This window comes from Lissotriton helveticus, chromosome 10 (genome assembly GCF_964261635.1).
Source record: "Lissotriton helveticus chromosome 10, aLisHel1.1, whole genome shotgun sequence".
NCBI lineage: Eukaryota > Metazoa > Chordata > Amphibia > Caudata > Salamandridae > Lissotriton > Lissotriton helveticus.
The window spans coordinates 600,515,511-600,531,157 of NC_136071.1; the positions used below are offsets into that span (position 1 = coordinate 600,515,511).

The 15,647-nt window shown below is 45.2% G+C and overlaps 1 protein-coding gene across 2 annotated transcripts in view; it reads right to left on the minus strand.

The window, feature by feature from the left end:
* ADCY9 (adenylate cyclase 9) overlaps positions 1-15,647 on the minus strand; it is a 508,932-nt gene that overhangs the window by 213,123 nt on the left and 280,162 nt on the right. The window lies entirely within an intron of this gene.

Below are 15,647 nucleotides of genomic sequence, written 5' to 3' on the forward strand. Positions count from 1 at the left end.
GGGTGTGTGAGGTTGAGGGTGTGTGAGGTTGAGGGTGTGTGAGGTTGAGGGTGTGTGAGGTTGAGGGTGTGTGAGGTTGAGGATGTGTGAGGGTGTGTGAAGGTGAGGGGGCTGAGGGTGTGTGAGAGGGTCGGGATGGACTGTTCCCATGAGGCACAGGGTCAGACTGATTTGCATATAGCCATGTCTGAACTGGGGTGGCAGAGTGGGCTAAAGAACGGTGATAGATTAAACCCAAATCGTTTGACTGGGTGTGAGTGTTTGATTGGTTCAGATGCTCCGTCCATCACCACCCCCTTTTGTACCGGTTAAAGGTGTAAGGCGTGGCACCGAGGCACTTGTCAGCTATGCAGGGCATTGGAGGCCCGGTGTGCACTACAGAGGACTGATGGTGAGAGAGAGAAGTCGGGACAGAGTATGCACCCAGGGCTGTTGGCGAGGGGCCCGGGGGCACGTAGCACGGACCCTGCTGCTCGCATGCATTGACTGAGGTGGGCCAAGTACTACCAGAGTGAGGCGCAGCCATGGCGGGGCGGGGCGTGAAGTGTAGGGGGCTGGAGAGAGGTGGGGGCGGAGGCATGCCACGGAGCCAGGGTCTTAAGTCAGGGTGGGGTCTCCTCTCCCACTCAGAGTGTGGTGGTGAGAGACATTCTTTTCCAATGAGAAGAAAAATAAACATTGAGAGGTTGAGTAAAAAGGAGGGAGTGCCCCTGTTTAGAAGGGAAGGGAGTGCTCGAAGTGTGCTCAGTGCGCTGCATGGCGATCATTCCTCAGCTTAGAGACTCCGAATTCAAGCGAAGAATACATTACAATTACCTGCAAACCACGAGTTTGCACTACAAAGCACAAACACCGACTCACACGACCACGGGGTTGATAGATGCCTCCGCGGAGGAGGGGCAGAGGGGTGAGGCAGGCGGGGAGGGCGCCAGAGCGGGACTGGTTGCCAGGGAGAGAGGGAGGGAAGGTGAAGAGCAGATGCAGTAGTGTCGAAATACTAGGGAGGCACGAGTGTAGTGTAGACTCCTGCTAGGACTACACACCACACCACATGTTTCTCTCTTTCCCCACAATACCGCACGTAGCTCTCTGCTCTACTAATATCACACTGGCACTAGTCCCACAGCCTGCAAGTTTCAACTAGCACTTTGCCCACAGGTACAATCCTATAGCGGCAGAGGTCACGTGATCTACCACAGCACAAAGGGAAGGCAATTATCACTGGCAGTGCCCAGCGACAGAATTCCATCCCCTCCCACACCTCACCAAGACTTTCCAGGCCAAACGTCTGCCAACAGCAGCACCGGGCATAAGGACTTTGACCAAGCAAGATGCCATGGCCTGCGCAAGAACAAAACAGCCTAGAACTAACGGCCACATGTTGCTTAGAGCCATCTCAACACCTGCAACAGAAAACTGACATACCTCATCTTCCAAAACAAAGACCTCGCACATCAGCCCAGGAACACTGGCGGCTTAAGTACTGGGTACATGATGAGAGGTGGTGTGCGAGCCTGCGCCTCAGCTGTACGGGCGCACACTCAAAGTCACGCTGTGCACGTTTCCGTGTACCGTGAGCGTGCACATCGGACGTCTAGGAAATTCGTCATCCACGAAGCCAGCCGGAAGATTTGCGGTGCGTGATCATGGAGAGCCCCGCCTGCTGCCAAGCCTGAGCCGCTGACACACACCTGAGGAGGAGTCCTGAGTCAGCCCGGTGAGTAGGGGGGACGTGTTGTTTGGTGCATCAGGCTAGCGAGACAGGAGATGGGCACTTCGAGTGTATGGGAGTGTATGGATGTGCATGTGTGACTGTGTGTGTGTGTGTGTGTGTGTGTGTGTGTGCGCGCATGAGCAGGTTGGGGGAGGGAGGGGGTTGCGCCGGTGTGTGTGACCGTGTATGTATACAGTGTGTGTCTGTGTGTGTGTGTGCGCGCGCGCAACTGAGAGAGGCATGGCTGGCAATCTGGAGATGTGCACGGCAGGGGGGGGGGGGCTGGGCATGCGCGTCCACGATGTGAAATCGACGCGCGTGCCCAGCTCTGTCTCGCTTGAGAGCCGACTCCATGACAATAGGTCGAGAGAGCTCGACCTAAAAAGGCAAGCATTGCAGGAGATACTGAAGGAGGGAAGGGTGAGACTAGTACATCTCAGGTAGGACAATGAGTAAGGTTTGAAGGAGATTGGGACAGTGGGATAGAGACAGCTAAGAGTCTAGTGTGGCTCTTGGTGGCCAAATGAGAGCGGAATTTAGCTTATGTGGAGTGAATTGGACTGGTGTGGATGTCAGTGCCAGAAGCAGGAGAGTCCAGTATGCTCTAAGAGCCCAGTCTGATGTCAGAGCTGGATCTAGGGTGGGCCGCTTGGTGGCAGCTAAAAACCATGCTACAGCGGTTTGGAGGTTGGCGTAGGTTACACCTCTCCCAAGAAGATAGGTCTTGTCTTTCGGTTTGTGGTGTGGGGACGGCTTAAGTAGGAGTGGTGAGGGTCGGGATGAAATGTGCTGGATGATGGAATGAAAGTGCTATTCTGTTGGACTACAATGAATGAGAATGAGTGGAAGAAGAGGAGATCCTAGAGCAGTGGTTAGATCCAGTAAAAGGATGAATGGTGAGGTTGGTGGGATGAGAATTTGATGGGGGATAATGAGGGCAAAAGGATAGTAGGAATAAGGGGTCTGGTGCTTTGCAGGGCACAGGTGGAAGAAGTTGCTAGTTGAGAGGAGCAGACATGCATAAGGCAGAAAGGAAGCTACAGGTTGCAGAGAGGAAGGCTGCCAAGAAGGCACCTAAATTGAGACCAAGTAATGGAATGGGGAGAAGTGTTGGAAGTCTGTTGGAATGGGGAGGAGGGTTCTGGGCAATATTAGAAGGGGAGGAGAGTTTTATAGGTGGTTAGTATGTGATTTATAAGGGAGTTGGCACGGAACAGTTACTTTCAGAGGAGGTCAAAAAGAAGACAGTGGTAAGGTCAGATAAAGGGAAGACAGGGGTTAGTAAACAGCAGAACAGGAGAGGGGTAAGCCTGTTGAGAAAGTGAAAAAGATGCCATGCATGCGGATTACCAAGCCTTTTGTAGACATTTAAGGCATTTGAAAGAGGAGTTTACTGAAGATGATTTTAACTGCTAAAACAGAACCAGAGGCGAAGAAGGGGTCTCAGGAGGCCGAGCTGGGTTACAGAGATGATCTAAAGATCCAGTTCGGATTGGGAACTGGAAAATGGCATTTTTAATATATGCTAGAGTGTACTGTGAAAGGTTTCTGTGAAAAGTGTGGCATTGTTAAAATATAATCAAGTAATGGTTCGGTACTGATACGATTTGGTGGCACTGCATACTGCATGAGTTCAGGAGAAGGCTGGCTTAAGATGCAGAAGTGGATAAGGGTGAACTGCATTCTGATTTACTGTTACAATGAATGGCCGCAACAAGCCCTACACCAATTACCTATACATTACAGCTAGTAAAATTCCAGTTTTGTATTGCCCCTTTCCAGTACGGCCTGCCTTAGATGGGGTAACTGTAGTGTTTAGAGGGAAGCTGCTTCAAAGGGAAGTGTATTGGGCAGACAACAAAGGATTTGTAATAGAGAATGCTCTAAATACAAGCATGAGTGAGTACAGTGCGGGGCAAGACATCCATTTACATGCTTTGCCCTGGTCAGCAGCGCAAGCCATGGAATGCAAGGTGGCACTTGGCAGTGACAACTAGGTAGAGACAGGGGTTTCCAAAGGGGGGGAAAAGCTTGTATTCCAATTAGTGTGGAGGATTAGTCAAGTTATTATTTGAGGGTGGAAGCAGCACAGTTGTGGTTTCAAGCTTTTTGTTATGGTTAGTCGGAGACTGCTAAGGGGGATAGAGAAATGTAGGATACAACTAGGATCGAGCGCTCATTTGGTGACTGGCTGATGGAGGCACAGGCACTGCTCGTTTCCCCAATTGTGTTGATTCCTAAAAAGCACCCTGGCAATTTCGGTCTTACTCAGCATGTTTATGGCCAGTGGATAGGTCAATGAAAGATTTCATTTCATAGAAATTGAGCCCCGCAAAGTATGCTAGAGTGAGCGATGCTGTGGCTTTAATGATGCAAACAGGGTAGAGTCTGCTGATGGCATAATAGACCATAAATCCTTTTTCCGCTTGTTACTGGTTTACCCCGAAGAATACCAGTTGTTAGGTGCACAGTCCCATGAAAAGCTTTAGATGGACAAAGTCCTACCCATGAGTTGTTCAATTTTCTGGTCCCTTTTTGAGAAAGGTTGCATTTTTTGCAAATTGTTTTTTTTTTTTTACACTTATCAATTATTACAGATCTGTGACCCATTACTTGAATACTTTCTTCTTGACTGGTCTGAGGGCTGAGTAGAATTGCCCGGAGGCTTTAGAGAGTTTTCAGATTTCCAGTGGGAAGTTTGGGTTTCCTTTGGCCACTGAGAAGACAGTGGTCCCAACTATGATGTACATTTTCTTAAGGCTTGAGTTGTATTTGAAAACGACGACGGGTAGTTTGGCGCAGGAGAAAATTGTGGTTGTATAGGAATTGACTGTGGACATGTTGGGATGCACAAAAGTTGAAGTGAGGTCTATACAGGTTTGGTTGAGTCATTTTTACCTTGGCCTGCAGTGTTGAGAATAGGAAAGGCTTTCTGCAGGAGGTTAGGTTTGGCAAGGACATGTCTACCTGATCATAGGGTGAGAAAACAGATTTGCATGTTTCTGCACTGTCTTTCAGTGTGTCACATTGAGGCTGAATGGAAGATACTGATTTTCTTAAGATGTGGTATATGATTGTAGTTTCGGATTGTTTTGGTAAGCAAAATTGAGCGTGAAACTGTGACAGGAAACAAACAAGGTTGGCTGGGAGAGAAAGCATGGTATTTCTAGAGTTCTTTCCTTTGTTGGTTGAGCTGTTTTTTTGTGAGGAGGTTTTTTAGGATGGATGGATCAGTGTTTTACCGCTGTTGCATTATTTTGTACTTGGTTGGCTACAATATATTATTGTGTTCTGGTCACATGCTGTTCCAGGAATTACCAATGACATTGTGGATGCATTTAGCACCAGGAACAGTTGCACAGAAGATGAAAAATGACTATGGAGCTAGGCAAGTGAGGGTAGTACAGCTCACTGAGAAGTTTCTGGCGCTCTTCACTGGGCATGGCTGCAAATTATTGCGACTGGTGCAAGGAAAGCAAGCCAGATGAGTTTGGGATAAGGCAAAAGGAAGCTGTGGTCTTTATGTTGTCATAAATTAACAATGATTTGTCACCAGTGATGATAGAAGGGAACATGGCAGGCAGAGCCTTTTAAGGTAAGACTGTTCTGGGGTTATGAGCATTCAGCGGGTGAGAAGGATCATAGGATTTTGGAGGCATGGGCCAGACAATTCGAGGGTTAGGGGAGTGGAAGGAGGCTGGGGACAGTTTCTTTGCTGATCTGATCATTGGTTCTTTGCATACTTAAAGTTTTAGCACTGGGAAGCTTTATGTATGTTTCGACTGTATTTTAGGGGTTTAGGTTATGTGGATGTGGGATGTGCTGAAAAAGGATGTTGTGGATAAAAGAGGTTTTCTTAGATCTAGTTAGTACGCCTAACACATTCCATAGGGGAAGGAAGAGTGGTTTGGCTGCAAAACTGAAAAGTTCAGTTCGTTTTTCCAGTAGAGTGGTGGAAGTGATTTTTGGGGATAGGTTTCAGGTTTGAAGAGCAGATTTTTATTCATGCAAATGGTGTCCCGTTAACTAGTTTCCAGGTTATGAGGTTTTCATGTCAGGTGCTAGATGAGTTTGATCGCTATGGTAAAGATATTGGTGCACACTTACTTACGATCGGAGCAGCAAAGGAGGCAAAGAGGTATGGATTGTCAGAGGGGACAGGTAAATTAAAGTTAAGCTTCAAGGTATGGTTAATAGTGGGGGTGGTTTGGTTAGGTATTTGTTGTTTTGTGCAGTTTTGTTTAGTATGTAAGGCTTTGGTCAGATTTGTGGTACATTGTGATGCACACCTGCCTCATTGAAGTAGACTTTTACAGACAGACCTTGCTCTGTTCATTGGATTTGTGCCACCTCAACTGACTGCTTAAATAGCGCTACATGTTAAAACATCACATTAATGGGATATGGGTTTACAGGACATATGAACTCAGCTGGTGCGTACTCTGACAGAGCAATGTAGATTTGATTGAAGTATTAATAAACAGAATACAAACTCCCCTACTGATGGTAAGATCCCCAATATTGCCTTAACCACACATCAAATGACACTATCACTGCATCTGGTGAGAGGATCCTTCCATCGACAGGCATCTTTCACTTTCAACAAGCCCTATTCCACCTTTGATGAAGCCATATAAACTCAAAGTGTGCCTGATCAGAATACATCACCAACAGCAGCCTCCTGCTAGTTGGTGGTATGTGTCTGAACCAACTCGAAATGCATTGCACCTGTGCCTGAGACCCACCACAGTCTTGACCTAATACGAGATGGGTTGGGAAACGGGCGGGTGAGTACTGGGCCAGACTTTTAGTAAGTGCATTTTGTGGTACATAGTATTGTGTTTAAAAGTGTACTGGTGTAGTTTGTTGATCTAAAGAGAAGCACTGGGAAAGACTGTCTGTTATTACACTGTTGGGTGTTCGTAGAGTGTTAAGCTTGTTGCCCCCTCCACCCCCCCACATTAACTTCCTAGAGAAGCCTGTGAATGCTCGCCATCACTACCAATGAGAGTCAAGTGCTGAGGGCGTTGTACTTCGCCCAGTCTGCAGTGATAATACGGCAGACCCCTGGTCTTCAGAAGCAATCGACCTTAGCCCCCATGGCTGAGGCACGGTAGCCCCTGCATGACCAGTGGTCACCCTACAACGGGTTCGGACATGCCATGCTCCACAGAAATTGCACTCTTTCAACTCCAGATCCAACTGCTTGCGTTGTGACTCCGCCCTAGTCCATAGAGGCACGCTGACAAAAGAACCCTCCACAGGAGGGGAGCAAAGACGCAGCCATCCTGGGTCCTTGTCAACCACACCACAATCTCCATCTAGATCTATATTCTCTTTACCTCTATGAAACAACTCACCCTATAAAACAGATGATTACTGTATAGGAGCATAAAATATTTTAGCAGTCAAAATAAACCAAGTCTGCTTATCACTGCATTGTGTGACTCTGGAGCAGTATACCGTTACACCGTTTAAGTGACAGCGTCTAACTGCCGAGGTTGCTCTTAGCTTAAACCACTTCCTACACCCTTTTCCTTTTAAAATGGAAATGTAAAATAGGTTTTTAGGTCAGCTACTTGTTAAAGTGTATTTATAATAACAACTGAAGATATAAGAAAAGGACTAAGAATATTATCTTTACATTGGGCAATGTTACAATATGTTTTTGGAAATATTTTTCTCTTTGAATAAATTAGTGGTCCTGCACTAATGATATATGTCCGAAACGGGATTGCAAAAGTGAAGAAAGCAAATACATCATTCTAAAATGCATGTTCTGTACGGAGATGCGTAAAAAGAAAACCATTTCAAATTCTCCCCAAAAATATCAATCTATGTTATTCATTTGTTGTGCATGTACATCTTTTCTAATACAAAGATCATCCATACGTAACATTCTTTTGAAATGGGAGGTGTTTCCTATTTACAGAACATTTCAATGCTCTTTGCACTGAACCCTTATCTTGGGCACATCCGACCAGCGAAGGATAATGCTCTTATCTTGGAAGGTTGGAAGGCTCTGAAGTAAATGGTGAGGAAGCATGACAATAAAAACACTCCAGTACTTCTGAGCACCATTCACCGGCTCTCCCTTGCATCACAACCTACAACCTCTAACTTTTGTGTCTACGTATTGATAATGCATTTTATGCAAAAAATACCTATGGGGCACCCTCACACCTCAAAGATAATTCTGACTGCACCCGGGAATGTTCTTATCCTCCTTTTTAAGATAGAACAATGGTAGTCTATAATTTTCTAATTGTGCCCATCACGAAAATAAAGAAAGATTAATTCTGGTAAGATTTGCATCTGCTAAATGTTTCACATTCACTGCTTACCTTGCTTTTTGCCTTGTTTTCTAGCCTTACATCTTTCTTTCAGCCATTTCACCTAAACCCTGCATCTACGAGGAGATATTCTATATTTCTGAACTGAATATTGCATGATGAGTAATCCACTTGCCTGGCACAGAGCCTCTGCAGCATGGATTTTCTTTTTAGACAACAAAATTTGAGATTATTTCCTGTCAAGGAGTAACATAGACCAAGGTCAGTCAAATGGCGCAGAAAACTCGAAGCTTAACCATCTAAGAGGAATATGGTGTTGGACGGAAACCCCTTTTCGTGGATAAGGAGAAGACTTTGATTCGCTATCAGAGCACAATGTAAACTCTGAGTTCAAACTATAGCTTCGCCTTGAACCTTGTAATTTCAGACAGGTCACTGGACACACGCTCACTCAACTATCCATCATTGTGAATAACAAGTTACTTACTTGCGGTAACGCTCTTTCTAGAAGAGATTCCATCGAACCACAGATTCCCCACCTTTTAAATATTCCCCATACTAGACCCGGAAACCTTTCAGTTGTATCTCTGCACTAAAGCTGTTTTGCTCCAGAAATTACGTGTGGGCTATATGGGGCCACTCCTGCACGCTGATGTCAGTTGATTTCAAGACTGTCCGCGTCCCCAGAGCCCAAGAAGAAATTCGCCGACAGTATGCAGATTCCTAGACTTGGGATCTCATAAATGGACAGAGTCCAGTCTCAGACAGGGGACAATGGGGAGTATCTGTGGTTACACAGAGACTCTACCAGAAAGAGTGTTACCGAAGGCAAGTAACTTGTTCTTCTGATGGAGACTTTCTAGCTGCAGATTTCTCATCTTTCAAATAGCCACCCAAGCAGCACTTATTTGAAGGAGGGTCTGTGAGAGGGCTCATACCAGAACCTCCTGCAGGACCAAGCATCCAAAATGCCCCTCTCAAAGAACCTGACTGTTCAGACAATAGTGCTTTGTGAACGTATGGCGGGACGCCCACAGTGCTGCCTTGTAGATATTGAGGCAAGGGACTCTGTGTTCTAACGTAGTGGTAGCACCTTTGGCAATGGCCAAATGAGCACATATTCCTTCTGGAGGCTGCTTGTTAGCCAATATGTACCAGATATTTATTCAGAGCATGACTCAGAGGAGGAGAATTCTCTTCTGCACGGCTTTGCCTTTTTTTGCTTCAGAGAACCCCACAAACAGCTGATTGTCCAAACAATGGTCTTAGGAATGATCTATGTAGAAGCTCATTGCTGTGTTGGGGTCCAAGTCAAGAAGTCTCTCCTCCTAAGAGGGGTGAGGCAGTGCATAATACAACAGCAGGGTGATAGTTTGACCGACGTGGAATGGCGTCTCGATTTTTAGCACGAAGGAGGCCAAAGTCTGCAGAACCACTTTGCCTGTGAAGATGGCAGTGTAGTGTGGATCAACACTAAGAGCCTACAGCTCACTCACTCGCTGTGCCAAGGTGATGCAGACGAGGAACACCAAACTTGATGGTGAGGAGCTGTAAAGGACAGATGTGAAGCGCCTCAAACTGTTTGTATTTTTGATAAGTCAGGACCAGTTTAGGATCATATTTTGGCCTCACAAAGGTAGAAGTGGGAAACTGATGTAGTCCTTTTGAAAATCGCAACACAACGGGTGATTTAAACAATGAGGGCTGATCAGGCAGCCGTAATAATGCAGAAAGATAACCTTTAACCGTGCTCAAACCAAGAACTTGCAGGGCAAGAGATAAAATAAATAATAGTACGAGGAAGGGCACTTCGGATTAGCATCTAGTGACGCAGAAAGAAAGGAACTGATGTGAGCACGCAAGAGTGAAGCCTATATAGGCCCTGCACTTCATTTCCAGGGCAGTACAGCGTCACTAAGGAGTCGCAAGCCGCCCCCTTCTGTCACACAGAACGACTGCTGAAACGTTTCTGGATCCAGTCTGATGCCTGGTTCAAAAGGTGAGGAATCGGCAGCTAGAAGTCTCTATCAGAAATAATAATTTATTGTATATCCTCTACTTATGGGGGACCTTTGATTAACCATTTGCGTGCTGGTGATGGAACCACTCCGTCACCAGCCACGGACGCGCTGTGCTAATGACGGAGTGGTTCTGTCACGGCCCGGCCGCCGCGCCTGCGCAGCATCAATTTCACACCTGCGCTGAGCGTTCTATTGAGCGGGCAGGGCCATGACGGAACCACTCCGTCACAAGCACAGCGCGCCCGTGGCTCGTGATGGAGTGGTTCCGTCATGAGCATGGGGGCGACGCGCGCCCCCCCTCCCACCCCCCAGCGCCGCGGCGGAATTACCGGCACAGCCAAGGGGTTAAAGAAAAGACCCTGATAGCCGTGTACTTCAGTCCTGAATTGTTTGATTGTGTCCAGGGCACTCCTTTGAGTTACGTTGTCTGCTAGTGGAGCAATTATGACACCTAAACGCTACTTCAAAGAACAAAGGGGGACACTGAGATGAGTGGGACTGGACAAGGAAGTGAAGAATTGGATGTAGGGGTGAGATATTAGAATGACAAATGGATCACATCCGATAACAACAAATGCCCTAATTGCACTGTTTCAGAAGAAACCTACTTGCACATATTGTTTGTCTGCCCTGCTTATGTTGGCCCTCGGATAGTATGGTTGGCGCAGACATGCAGGAACAAGGGCACTCGTTCATATACTGTTGCCCTGAGAACTCTGTGCACTGACCCATCACTCCACTATGCAATTCCAGTTGTAAAGTTTTTGAGATGGATGTGGTCTATAAGATCTTACCAGTGTTTTATGCTCAATGCTTTTATGACATGTATTGTCTAAGCTTATTTTGAATTTAATGACAAAATGAGAAGACTGTGAAAAATTGAACTTTATTTTATTCAAAGAAGAGAAGGCATTGCTTTAAACAAGAGAGTTGCCCTGTATGCAAGCAGACTGACTAACTCGCCTTAATTTCTTCCCTAAAAACCCCACCAAAAGGGTCTCGCCAAACCAATCCCCTCCTCTAAAATATAAACTCTGCATTAAGTCTAGCATCGCCTGGGAAAAAAGAAGTCAGTATGTGGTTGAGGGAGACTTATACCAGCACTCCCTTATTACCTTATAATTGATTTGTCTGGGTGCAGTCCACCATTGTGGAATTTGCTGGAAAGTGTTCAGCAAGGTTTTAAAATGTAGTCCAGCACCCTCCTTTGTGAAGAACAACAACAAAAAAACAAGCATTGGCAAGGCCAAAAGATCGGACTTCAAGAGAATGCAGATTGGTAATGTGAAGCATTACAAGTAACAAGCATAGGAATAAATATGTATTTGCGTGGAAGCAAATAACTGTTGAATAATATTGGTGGAGGTAAAAAGGTCAGGTGACAGTTGCACTGTCAGGCCAGACCTAAAAATCCATGTAGGTTAAGGACTGCCCTTTTCCCATCTGTGCTGCTTCTAAAGAAAAAACAGAATCAATTGTCTAGTTATCTAAGACACTTTTATAGCATTCTGGTGTCAAGTGTATGTCCCTGAAAGTTCAAGCTCAGGCAGCTGGATAAATACACAAAATGACAACAGGTGCGTGGAGGGCATTCACTTTTCTTTTTGGTGGATGCACACAACCTCTACCCGATTAAAACATGTACTCCAGGCTCCAAAAATGTGAGCGGAGCTAAAGTTCCTCTCTAGTGATGCTCACTTAATTGTCTGGCGACAGTAGTGCTTGCAAGCCAGACCATAATGACTGGTATCCTTCTCATGTGTCCCCTGCTTTGACCAGGTCTTAATGAAGCCACCTTACATTAGATGGTTTGCTGAATTACAATTCCATATACATCGATGCTGCTTGTCCTTGCTAGGCGTAGGGTGGCTCTGTGCTGGGGCCGCAGGCCGGCTCTCAAGGTTGAGAGTTGGCTGAGGATCCTTCCCGGTGCCAGGCTCTATTGTCGGAGTTCTGGGATCTAATGCCTGCTAGGTCCCGACCCGTTGATATCTTGGGGCCCTTTGATTACCTACCTTCTTTCCCGTTCTCACCCCAGCGGCCCTGCCTCTCCCGCGCTCCCCGCCAGCCTCGGGTCCGCGGCGGCCGTCGGTGCTGGTCAGTGACTGCCTCTTCTCCCTGCAGCTGGCGCTTTCTCCCCTTATTCCTCAGTGATACATTTCCTACTAAGCTCGGTTTGTGCTTTCCCTCGGGGGGGGATCTTGTGGTGATAGAACTGCGACAGCAAAACAAAAAAGATGATGGACGGAATGTTGCACAATGTCAAAACATTCACCCCCAGTCACAGATCTGGGTTTAATCCATCGTTATTTTGCTCACCAAGCCACCCCAGTTCAGACATGGCCATATGCAAATCAGTCTTGGCCCTGTGCCTCATGGGAACAGTCCAGCCCGAACTGCCAAGCCATGTCTTCCCTGGACCGGAATCAAGCATCCTAGGATCGGTGTCTGGCTATCAGCGGTCTTCAGCCAGGATAGCTTGACTCCAGTGGCGTAGTGAGAAAGGGACCCACGTCTGGGCATACCCTTCCCACATAGGGTGAACAGCAAAACAAAAAAGATGATGGCCGGAATGTTGCACAATTGCAAAGCATTCACCCCTAGTCACAAATCTGGGTTTAATCCATTGTTATTTTGCTCACCAAGCCACCCCAGTTCAGACATGGCCATATGCAAATCAGTCTTGGCCCTGTGCCTCATTGGAACAGTCCAGCCCAAAGTGCCAAGCCATGTCTTCCCTGGGCGGGAATCAAGCATCCTAGGACCGGTTTCTGGCTATCAGCCGTCTTCAGCCAGGATAGCTTGACTCCAGTGGCGTAGTGAGCAAGGGACCCACGTCTGGGCATACCCTTCCCACATAGGGTGAACTGCAAAACAAAAAAGATAAAACTGCGACACTCATCTCATGATTGTCTCTGTTGATTGCGGACGCCTGCATGTAATGGAACGATGGCCCTGCTCTTCCCCTTGTTTTCTTTATTATATACTGTACTGCGATGTTGCATGATGTACTGTGTCTGATTTGAATTTGCTTTTTCTCAATAAAGGTTTTTAAAAAAAAAAATTTAAAAAAATTCCATATACATGTATAGCACTCACCAGTCAGCAGGGTCTCTTGTCACTCCCTGCCTTTCTCCTGAGTAATACTAATGTATTCATCTATACAAACATACAGGCTAATTGGATCAGCCCTCCTCACTGACAGGTCTGTTCAACTGTCATTCATCTTTTGATTCCACTCACCACAGCATTGGGCAATGTATCAGTCCACTTTAGACAATATAATTATCTTGCACTGTGAGTGACGGCACATTACCTTATTACATGCGCATATCAACCTAAAAAGAAGTGCACTACAGTGGCACAACACAGTGGTTCAGTGCCAGTACACTGTTAAGTCATCCTCATACTTGTGTGTTTAAACTATATTTTCAGGTTACAGTAATTAAAAGCCAATAGTACCTTATCTGGTGCAATAGGAATTGGTTTTCTTATGATGTGCATTAAGGCTAGGAAGCACACATGCTATTCTATTAAATTGATACTTGATGGTTCACTTTTCTTGTAAATTATAATGTGTATTGCAAGCATATGCCCACCATTTTTAGAGACGGGACGTTTTCTTTTGTAGTTCCACTTTATTTTTGGTGCTCATTCTTGTAATAGAAATAAAAGAATTACACGTTCATGCAAGCTCGACAAGATAATACATTGTGTGCTTGCTAATGTGTGTTGGATATACAGGTTATCTTGTTTGGTAATTAGTTTCAGCGGCTGGAACCGAAAGTTCTCATTGATCTACCTTACATTCTTTCTTTCTTGTATCTTGTATCTGGGCCAATGAAGGATAAACGGACTAAACTTTAATGCACTTGACGTCCCCAGTCCTAATCCTCAGCACTCAACACTGGCATAAACAACAGAACACAGTTTATATGTGAGGCTTATAGCTAAAAGCCATATAGGCTGCAACGATTGTCTCTCCAACAAAACCACTAACAAGAGTGCCCCAACAATAGACCATGACGAAAAGACACCATCGAACCTATACCCAAGCATCATGGGCAGATACACCAACTCCAACCACAGCACCAAAGCCAAAAAGATGGCAACATGTTTTACAATTCCACACACAAACAGAACACCTCAACGCATACAACACAATCAGAAGAAATGAGACACAGCGCCAGATAGCAAGATGTTGTAGCCCTTTAGCAATAAATGCAACTGAAACACAAGACTCATTAGGTTGAACACAAATCATCATTAAACATCCCAACACCACACACTCCAAAAACCAACATGGGATACATATATGGTAACATGTTGTCATCCAACAATACTTAAGATAACTTCAACACCTAAAGCATAATAATCTGAACTAAACAAGATACAGCACCAAACCTTCGCCTCAGCATTCGCAGCCCCGAACACTACACATTTGTTAAACCAAGAGAGTACTAAAGGAAAGCAAATGACAACATGTCACTTTCCAACAGAACTAAACACAGCATAATATTTATACTGGTCAAAAGAAAAAACGGACCCATCATTGTGCCAACTTCGCTCATGTGGAGCCAGGATGGTCGACATTATTACTAAGAGCTCCGAGTACATTACAGACACTGCTGTAGTTAGACTACTACATAGCACAGTACACAAGACCACTCTACCAGCCATTAACACCACCCACTTTAAAGTCCTGGACAACTGTCAACTTCAAAGTAAGCAAAACCAAATGGTCAAGGGTTACGACTCTTACTGACACAAACACCACAACGATGTGCATAGGTATGGTTGACACAAATCACACTAAACTATGCAAAACATAGTAAGGTACACATTGGTCGAATATCACAACCACTGAGTGCTTAACTCAGTTTGACAAACACTGCATTTGGTGGCCTACCTTGGGTTGCAACAGCTATCATACACACTAACAAATAATTAAATCACAACAAGGATCAGAGGAACTACTCATCGACTTGGGAAGGAGGAAGTATATAACAACGACGGGTGATCACACAGTAGAGGTGAGTGAGAACCACAAACCAGAGGAAAAGGCACCTTAATGTGATCAGTAGGACCGCAATAGACAACCGGATGGCCAGCAAATAAGTGAAAATACTGTTTTTGAAATTATGATGACAAGTGAGGAGTTTTGTTAATTTTTGTAGTCATTCATTGATTGTCTATCAGCTCCAAATATTTCATAACTGCATCAATTTGCTGCCCATCCTTTGGTCTATCTCCGTTCTCACCGATCATAATAAGGGCTTTTTCCATAGGTTTGTTGTTGTCGCTTACCTTCACCGCATGATCACAGAGAACAGTGTAAATAATGCAACCTGTTCAGGTATAATTGTTGGATTAATTATGGTTCATCGCTATATATTACTATATACATAAATAAATACCTATAAGTATCCATAAAAAATGTTCTTAAAACAAGTGCACATAAAAACTTTTCTTAAAACAAGGTCGCCATTAAATTGATGAATATATGTATGTACTAAGCAGATAGGATATTTAACTATCTATGAATTGGTTCAGTGGGCTACAACAACTACAGATACCTTGAAGGACGTTGTTGTCATTACACAAATAATTAAATCATAG